A 10,562-nucleotide genomic window follows, 5' to 3' on the forward strand; every position below is an offset into this window, starting at 1 on the left:
GGGGAGGTGACCCAAATTCAAGCTCAGCTAATGGGATTCTCTCTGGGACTTCCAACTGAGGGCAGACAAAAGCAGTGGGCATTTGCCCATTTGTTCCAGAGGTGGGTATCAGAGCTTACTTTCAAGCCTCCTGTGTAGTCAACTCCTCCTATAGTTTGTTAGGGCTGCCATAACAAAGCCATAACATAACATCACAGGCTGGGTGGCATAAACAACAGAAATTTATTTTTTTCACAGTTCTGGAGACTAGAAGTCCAAGATCAAGGTGTTGGCAGGGTTGGTTGCTCTTGAGGCCTCTGTCCTTGGCTAGCAGATGGCCATGTTCTTGCTGTGTCCTCACATGGTCACTCCTCTGAGCACACTCCCCGCAACCCCCAGTGTTGTCTCTCTGTGTGTCCAGATTTCCTTTTCTTATAAGGACACCAGTCAGATAGGATTTGGTACCTCCCCTGCCCAGAACAGTCTTGTTTTAATTTAATCACATCTTTAAAGGCCCTATCTCCAAACACAGTCATATTTTGAGGTACTGGGACTATTCAGGCTTCAACACACAGATTTTGGGGGGACACAAGTCAGCCCATAGCACCCTTCACTTCTTATTTGCCACAAGCCAGTTTCCTCAGTGTTCCCTTCAGTCATGTGGGCCTCCCCACCCTTGCAGTAGATTCCCCTTCCTGTTTAAGTTCTCCAAAATCAGTTTCTGTTACCTGCCCTAGTGTACACCCAGCATAGTGTAGTCAGACAAAAGTTCCAATGGGATTATGTAAACCCTGACATCGTGCGACAGTTTGACAAAGAAAAGTCCAGTCTTTAAGAACTTTTTTTCTTGTCTAAAGTTTGTGGAATCAAAGTCTCCTTTCAGTGGCAGCTGGTGAGAAAGACACCCAGAGACTGGAATGATTAGGATGGGCTAATGAGACACTCATGCTGGAATTACTGATAAAATTTTATTCTTCAAAATATCCACTTGTGAATTAATGTAGTCACTTATCTGCATAAATGATAAAATCTGCCTTTTCAGAAATCATCAAATGATCTTCTACACCCTTCATAACAGATACAGCTCTTTCTCTGTGGCAATAGGGAAGGAGGAAGATAAAGGTAGAAATAGAAGGTGTGTAAGAGAGAGAAACTGAAGGCGTCCATTCACGTGCCTCTGTCTCCCTAGCAGAGTGAAGATGGCCCCTGTGAGCTCTCCTCACAGACTTTAGGCACCTCACATGCTGTGTTTTATTTAATGCTCACAGTTAAACTACAGTGGGAATCAAAGTCACCCCCAGAGGAAGGTGATAGGGAATAAGGAAAAACTTTAACATGAGCAACAGAAGACAGGGACGTGTTGTGAGTTATCAACTCGAGAGGAACAAGTTTCAGTCACAACACAGCTGAGGATAAAGAGAACGAATCTGTTGAGGAGGATCTTATTTTTAAGATATTAGCCAGCAAAGCTTGCAGCCTTTTAATAGGAGGAGGAACAAAGATTAGAGGAATGTGTTCAGGGTTGGGGATTAGCAAACTAACATGAGGAAAATCAAGGGAGGAAGGTAAGGAATACCAGATGGGGTGATGAGTACACATCTCAAATGACCAACCACTGGGAGAAGGGATGCAAGATAGTATTAGCCAATTCATTCTTAATAAGGATAAACAGCTAATTTGGTAGGAATAAATGACCAGCGTAGGATACAGATGAGCAATCTATGGAGTTGGGGCAGTTAAAAATAGTGTTGAGGTACAAGCAGAAGCCAGGAGAAGACCCCTGTAGCTAGAGAGGTGGTGAGACAGACACTCTAGACACACAGCAGGAAAGCAGAGGCCCCAAAGGATGTTCATAATCTACTATGAATACAGGGCTGAGAGTGATGTCGGCAAGAAGGTGGAATAGGAGGTTCCAGCCCTCATCCCCCCATAGAAATACCACTTTTGGCAACTACCCGTAGATGAGAACACCTTTGTGGGAGCCCTGGCATCGAGCTGAGAGGTTCCAGCACCCTGCTGGAACAAAAAAATCCAAGAGTAGATGCATTTATGACAGTAAGAAGAGCAGTTTCACTTTACCTGTGACACCTTCCTCCAAGGTGGCACAGCTTGGTGCTGAGAGAGACCTCCTTGGCCCGTGATTTGGGGAAAGTGAGAGTGAAGGTTTGTGGGATGCCTCCCAGGAGGCCCACTTCTGTCTCACCCCACCCAGAACACTGAGAGGATCAACACAACTGAATCATCTGGAGGCATCATACTTCCTGACTTCAAATCACATTACAAAGCTATAGTAATCAAAACAGTATTGTACTAGCATAAAAACAAACATAAACTAATGGATCAGAATAGGGAATCCAGAAATAAACTCAGACATATACAGTTAACTAATTTTCACCAAAGGCACCAAGAATATGCAATGGGGAAAAGATGTTCTGTTTAATAAATGGTGTTGAGAAAACTGGATATCCAAATGAAAAAGAATGAAATTAGACTCTTCTCTTACACCATACACAAAAATCAACTCAAAATGGATTAAAGATTCAAACATAAGACTTGAAATTGTAAAACTCCTAGCAGAAAACATAGGGAAAAACACCTTGACATTGGTCTTGGCAATGAATTTGGGATATGACAACAAAAGCATAGGCAACAAAAGAAAAAATAAACAGGTGGGACTATATCAAACTAAAAATTTCTGCACAGAAAAGGAAACAGTTAATAAAATGAAAAGGCAACCCGTGGAATGAGAAAAAAATGTTTCAAACCATCTATCTGCTAAGGAGTAAATGTCCAAAATACACAGGGAACTCATACAACAGAATAGCAAAAAAAAATCAAATAACCTGATAAAAAATAGACAATGTACATGAATAGACATTTCCCCCAAGAAGACATGCAAATGGCCAACAGGTATAAGAAAAGATGTCACTAATCATTAGGAAAATGCAAATGAAAACCACAGTGAGATATCACCTCATATCTGCTGGGGTGGCTATAATTTAAAAAACAAAAGGTAAGTGTTGGGGAGGATGTAGAGAAAAGGGAACCTTTGTACACTGTTGGAGGGAATGTCAATCGGTACAGCCATTATGGAAAATAGTATGGAGGTTCTTCAATTAAAAATAGAATTAACACGCAATCTAGAAAACCCACTTGTGGGTATACAGTATATCCAAAGGAATTGAAATCTGGATCTTGAAGAGAGATTTGCACCTCTATGTTCATTGCAGTGTTATTTACAATATTGAAGACATGGAAATAGCATACATGTGTGCTGATGGTTGAACAGATAAAGAAAAGGTGGTATATACATGCGGAATATTATTTGGCCTTGAACAATGAAGACAGTCTGGCCATTTGTTACAACATAGATGGACCTAGAGAGCATTATGCTAAGTTAAATAAGCAAGGCACAGAAAGACCCATATGGTATGATCTCGAGAACCTAAAATAGTCCAACTCATGGAAACAGCGAGTAGAATAGTTGTTGCCAGGTAGGAAGGGGAAAAGGTGAGATAATGGTTAAAGGGTACAAAGTTACAGTTGTGTGAGATGAATATGTTCTGGAGATCTACTCTACTACATAGTGCCTAAAACTAATAATATTGTATTGTATCCTTAAAATTTGCTAAGTAGGTAGATCTTATGTTAAGTGCTCTTACTCAAGATGCACACAAAACCCAACAACAACAATAATAAAGGGGCAAAAGGAAACTTTGAGAGGTGATGCTCTTGATGGTGGTGATGGTTTCACAGGTTTATACCTATCCCCAGACTCACTGAGATGAATACATTGACTATGTGCAGGTTTTTGTATGTAAGCTATAACTCACTGAGGTGGTTAAAAAGGTACAGGGCTGTGATCAACATTGTTATATTTAGAAACAGTTTCTGCCGCATGAAAGCTCATCAGGACATGAAAAAGTCTTTCATTTCCTCATTGAGCAACTAGGCTGCAGAGCCAAACTTAACATCCTGGGATATTCTAAAGAAAATGTATTGCATTTCTTTCTTTCTTCTGCGTGAACACCTGTACCAATTGCTTGACTGAACAATGAAATTAGGCTTATTGGTTTCATTCTGTTTATTGCTGATTTTACAGCCCCGCTCATCATTAATACTGTCTCCATCTGAATTCACAGGACTAAAAGCCTCTCCACGAGTCTTTTCTTCATAAATTCACTTTAGAACCAGGTTGTTAGATTTCATATAGTATCATTTGAAAAATTAAAGAGCATAAATAAATTATACGTTCCATTCAGAGCACCACTAAACTAAATCTTCTTGATTAAGAAATATTACCAGACCCACATTACCTAATTGTTTTGCAAAGAAATATTAATAAATGGAAAGAAATTCACACTTTCTTAGAGTTCCTGGATTGAGATTTATTAATTATAATGTTTTAGATTTATTATTCATTTATTTATTTTTAATTGACAAATAATCATCATGTATATTTATGGAGTGCACTGCAATGTTCTGGTATATGTATACATTGTGGAAGGATTAAATTAAACTAATTAACATACACATCACCTCACATACTTAGCATTTTTTTTTTTTATTTCAGCATATTATGGGGGTACAGATGTTTAGGTTACATATGTTGCCCTTGCCCCACCCCCAAGTCCGAGTTTCAAATATGTCCATCCTTCGGGTGGTGAGCATTGCACTCTTTGTGTATGCAAATACCCGTCCCCTCCTCCCTCCTCCCCCCTCCCCCCTGCCCAACATCCAATAGATGTTATTCTTATATGTGCATTTATGTGTTGATCAGTTAATACCAGTTTGATGGTGAGTACATGTGGTGCTTGTCTTTCCATTCTTGGGATACCTCACTTAGTAGAATGTGTTCCAGCTCTATCCAGGAGTATACAAGAGGTGTTATATCACCATTGTTTCTTAAAGCTGAATAGTACTCCATAGTATACATATACCACATTTTATTAATCCACTCATGTATTGATGGACACTTGAGTTGTTGGTACAGACCAAGTCACTCTGAGTTAGAACCTCCAATTCCAAGTGTCAAAGTCTCAAAAGCCGGTTGGTCCAGTGCCCTGAAATCAAAGGGAGTCACCACCTTTCTTACCACTGGGCGACAATAGCTTGACTGAGGACTTTGCCCTCACCCCATCCTATACCACCCATTAATGTTGAAAATACCATGCATACGCCTTTCATACATCAGAGCAAAAAGTCTCTAACATAAAATTAAAAGCTGAGAAATCCTTCCTTTTCCACAACATTCTGTGTTTCACTGTAAATGAATGAGGATTTTCTAAAAACAGCTTGTTGTGGTCCAACAGATCACGGTGATGTGCCCGGCTGAGGTGGCTGCAGAACAGTTCTCGGGCAGGTAAGAAGCTGCTCTTGAGGTTCAGAGGTTGTTTACCAGCACCCAGGAGTCAGCAAGTCTGGCACGCCACCTGTTTTTGTAATACATTTTATGGAACACAGTTATGCACATTCATTTCTGTGTTGCCTGTGACCGCTTTTCCACTGTAACGGCAGAGTTGAATAGTTGCGACAGAGGCCATATGGCCCACAGGGTGGAAAAGATTTACTATTTAGCTTTTAACAGACAAAGTTTGCTGACACCTGCTAGGCTGGACAAAGTGCTTCCATGGCCACATTGGGGCATTTTGAGTCCCAAGTTTTCATTCAACAAAGAGTTACTGAACACCTATCATGAACCCGGCACTCTTTGAGGCAACGAGATTACACAAAAGAACAAAAATACACAAAAAATTCTTACTCTCTATACTAGTTCTCTAGTTATGTTCTTCATGACAAATCAACACAAACTGGGTGGTTTAAAACAACAGAAATCTAGTCCCTCAGGATTCTGGAGGCCAAAAATCTGAAATCAAGGTATCAGCAAGGGTGGTTCCTTCTGGAAGCTCTGAGGGACAATTCATTTCACGCCTCTCTCCTAGCTTCTGGGAGCTGCTGGCCATCCTTGGTGTTCCTTGGCTTGTAGGAGCATCTCTCCAATCTCCACCTCCATCTTCATATCACCCCTTCTCTGTGTGTCTTCTCTTCTCCTCTTCTCTTAAAGGATATTTGTCATTGGATTTAGAGCCCACCCTAATCCAGGATGATCCCATCTCAAGATCTTTAACTTACTTACCTCTTCAAAGACCCTTTCCTAGATAGGTTCACATTCTCAGGTTCTGGATGGACATATCTTTGGGCGGTGGGGGGAGGGGGAAGGCATCATTCAACCCATTACACATTCATAGAACTTATTTTTAATATATGTTTGGGGGAGAAACATAACAAACAAACAATAAGGAAAGCAGTGTATCACTAGGTAATAAAATGCTCTGGAGAAAAATAAAACAAGGAAGGGATTGAGAGAAAGTGGGAATGAGGAGGACATTGCAAATTTATTTAAAAATATCACAGAAAAGGTGACATTCGAGCAAAGCCCTGATGTAAGAGGGGAGCGAATCATGCAGATACCCATTTTGTGCCAACGCCAGCTCTTTCCTTCCTACCTATACATAAAGTGACACCACCAAGGGCAAACCTGTCCTGAGCACACACTAGGTGCCAAGCACCTTCCATATATCTTCATATTTTCTCTTTCCATCCTCAACCTTGTAAGTCAATATTTTAAATGTTATTATTTTTTACTGGTGAAGACACTGAGAAGAAGAAACATTAAGTAACTCAGCCAAGATCGCATTACTGATAAAAGGCGCAGCAAAGGTTTGAATCCAGGAAGTTCGGATTTGGGAACTCATAATGAACGTAATTGTTACGTTCTCTTGCTGTTGGGGTTTATCTGAGCCCAGTAGCCTCACGCTGCCTCCCCTGCTGCCTTTCTGATTGCTCTGTTTGTTCATTCTCAATAGTAGCTTACTGCCTTTTTGCAGGAAATAGAGCTGGTATCTAGAAGAGCAGAGGAAAGGAGAGAGCTCACCTTCCAGTCGTTCCAGAGGAACGGCCACGTGGCCCTCGGTGGCAGAAGACAAGAATAATGATGACAAATTAGTATAATAACAATGAGAGCTAGTGCTCCTTGAGTCCTGACTAAGTGCCCTTCATGTTCTTTACACGAGTCTGCTCCTGACAGAGGGATTTAAGAAGTTTAACTCAACAATTTGTCACCTTTGCCAACAGTCTTGACACTAACCTTGAACTCCGGTTTAGACTTTAAGCTGAAGCCTAGTTTCTGAGTCTCACCGCGTGACTTCATGTGGACAAGCAAACATCTAACCTGTTCTCATGGACTGCAGCATCTCTTGGTAAGGTGGCCAGGCCCCATTTCCTCCTGACACACATTCCTCTTTGCTGCTCGCCCACGAACTTCTAAGCATCACCTATTTCTGCTGCTTACAAGGACACCCCATTTCCTCACACACCCTGCTTCCTAGTGCCACTGCCAGGCCCTTCAGAGAGCCAGGGCCAGGGCAGATGGACCCCCGCCTTTCCTGCCTCACCCCAGGGGCTGCTGGCATGTTCCTGCTGAAACTGAGCAGACATAGGAAGCCACGCCCTAAGATGTAAAAATGCATTAGGTGGAATTTGCCAACATACTCTTATAACATTACTTTGAATCACAAAACAATTCAACTTCAGAGGCAGATGAAGTCTTAGAAATTATGTAACAGGGGCACCAGAATTTTAGACCTAAAAAACACCAGGGAGACTATCAGAGGATTTTCAAGTAAAGATATCTATAATTAATAATTATTAATACCCTTAATTTTGCCAAGTAGGGATATTAATAAATAAAACTACCATCTGCCTTTATTATCATTTCATAAGAGAGAGGACATTCTAATGGCAATAAAGTAGAATAGACAGTATAATATCAGAATTTAAAAACTGCATAAATTTAGCTTTATAAAAAACTCATTACTCTGTCTTCTTTTAATTTTAATTTGGCCACAGATCAGTAAAAATTGTCATGGACCAACAGTCTACCATGTTCCTTCAACCAACATTTGGGGAGGAAGGCCAACCTCATTTTACAGATCAGAAAGTGGCAATGTGGCAAGCTTATGATTTTCCAAGGTGATCAGCTAGTTCGGAGTTCTTTTGACTACATTTACTAAATTAAGTTTCTTATAACAAAAAATGCCTTCCCTGTTGATGATAACATTGGTAAAAACTAGATTTAGTCTCAATTAAGTCTCTCCTCTGCTGACTCTGAAGCATCAAAGATTTGCAAGCAGATAGTGCATCCCACATATTGTAATAACACTCCTTATTTGTATCTCAGGAAATAAATAATAGGACTTTGTTTTTATTGAGATTTTTGTTCAATTAAAATTTTCCATTTTATATTGATAAATATGATTTGAAATTTTTACTTACCATAGAAAATAACAGAGGTCACTCTTTTCAAATTCCCCATGTCTCAAGAATCTGTAAATTTAAGAACTGTACAGTATAAAGAGCATCTCTTTTTAAGTGCACAGTCTTTTTCCTCTTTCCCCAAATATTTACCCAATTTTCTCTGTCTATATTCTCAGTTATTCTAATAAGTTCTATCCATATATTGTTTCTGTCTTTGCTAATTCTGTCTGCTTCCCCCATTCCAATCCCTCAGGTTTTCTTATTAGCATAGGATTTTCTCTTTAGTACTAAAGTGAGTAAATTATCTTATTCTGGCATGTGAATGCTCAGAATCTATTACTTACTCTGACATCTCTCATTAACTATTTCAACTTCTTCAATTGTAAGAAATTTTAGCCATTTGAAATATGGGTAAAACATGAAAAAAGAAGCCATGAAGTTATGTGTCTCCTTCTGGATTAGAGTAAGAGGGCAAAAAATTTGTAATAAATCAATTTAAGCCACAAACACAGCGGCCTGTTCAAATATGACACCCATAAAACAGACACTTGTCGCTAGAATAAAAGATTATTCCCATATATTTTGCTGATGAAATTATGACTCTCAAACTATGCAGGGCAAAGCAGGTAGCAGACCATAAATAACCATTCCTGTTCCCTTTATCAAGATATCAAAGTGCAATTGAGAGGAAGGTGGGATTTGGGGCGCCCTTAGGGTTAGGAGGTTAGGAGAATAGAAGGTGAAAGATGGAAGTGGCTTATTCAGAGTAAGACATCATATTAGTTTACCAGGTGGAGCTGCCGTAACAAAATACTGCAGACTGGATGACTTAAACAACAGAAACTCATTTTCTCACAGTTCCGGAGGCTAGAAGTTTGAAATCAAGGTGCCAGCAGGGTTGGGGTACTCTGAGTCTCTCTCCTTGACTTGGAGAGAGACCTGCTGCCTCTTCACATGATCTTCTCTCCGTGTCTGCAGGTCCCGGTGTCTCTCCGAGTGTTCTCATCTTCTCTTCCTATAAGGACACCAGTCAGAGTGGATTAGGGCCTCACCAATGGCCTCATTTTAATCTAATTACCTCTATAAAGACGCTCTCTCTAAATATAGTCACATTCTGAGGTTACTGGGGGTCAAGGCTTCAACATCTGAATTATGAAGAGACACGATTCAGCCCACAACAGGCATTTATATAGGAACACGAAACAGCACTTTTGTTCTGACTCATTCTGGGCTTTTCTTACAAAATAGGCCAAATCAGTCCCCTGAGATTAGTGGGAACTCACCCAGCTTCAGTGAGGGTGAGTAAAGCTTCTGTAGTGCTCATAGATGAGCATCTAAGGACAGGATTTGGCGTCATAGTAAACTGAAACACATCTTTAGTGAGGAAGAAGATAACTTCCTCAGAAAGAAGAATTACCAATTGAGCTTTTTATTCCTTTTTCCTATTGTTGTCTACAATCTTTGGGCAAGCACAAGCTTTCTACAAAAAGACAGTAAGTCCTACATGCAGAAATGTCCTTTCTCAGAGTGCTGATAGTTACAATAATACTCATTAAAGTTATTGAACATTTATTCCACCAGAAACCGTATTAAGTACGTTATATGATTACTCATTTAACCCTTATAACTTTTCATTAAAGTTGGTGTTAATATCAGTTCTCTTTTACACAGATATGATAAGTGAGATGTGGAGGTCTTCAGAGCTAGTGATTGAGGTGGATTTAAACTCAAATTTAGCTCTTCTAACTATAGGAGCCATGCTATATACTACATGTGTTAATTGAGATAATTAATACAAGTTGCTTGGTATATGTCTGGTATATAGTTAAAGGCTCAGTAAAGATCTGATATTATTTTAAATGCTGAAATTATATTAATGAATATACTAATATTTTAAAGCATATTAGATGTTGTTGAATTCTTTGAGTGAAAGTTAACCCCATGATGGCCGCTAGACCCTGAGCTCCTTGAGAGCAGGCACTATGCACCACGTATTTTTGTAGCCTGGGAGTCTGGAAAAACAAGTCTGGTATATCACAAAGGTTTGAAAAATATTTGCTTAATTAAGAATGAATTTACTTATTACAGCAATTAGACAAGTCATATATATTAAAGGAAGTCTTAATTCAATCCAATTTCAATCATAAGTGCTCCCAAAGAAAAGCTTACTCAAGCTGTTGATACCTGACCTACATATTTATTTTATTTTATTTTATTTATTTATTTTTTTATTTCAGCAAATTATGGGTGTACAGATGTTTAGGTTA

Source organism: Propithecus coquereli, unplaced genomic scaffold (assembly GCF_000956105.1).
Source record: "Propithecus coquereli isolate 6110/MARCELLA unplaced genomic scaffold, Pcoq_1.0 Scaffold16, whole genome shotgun sequence".
Lineage (NCBI taxonomy): Eukaryota > Metazoa > Chordata > Mammalia > Primates > Indriidae > Propithecus > Propithecus coquereli.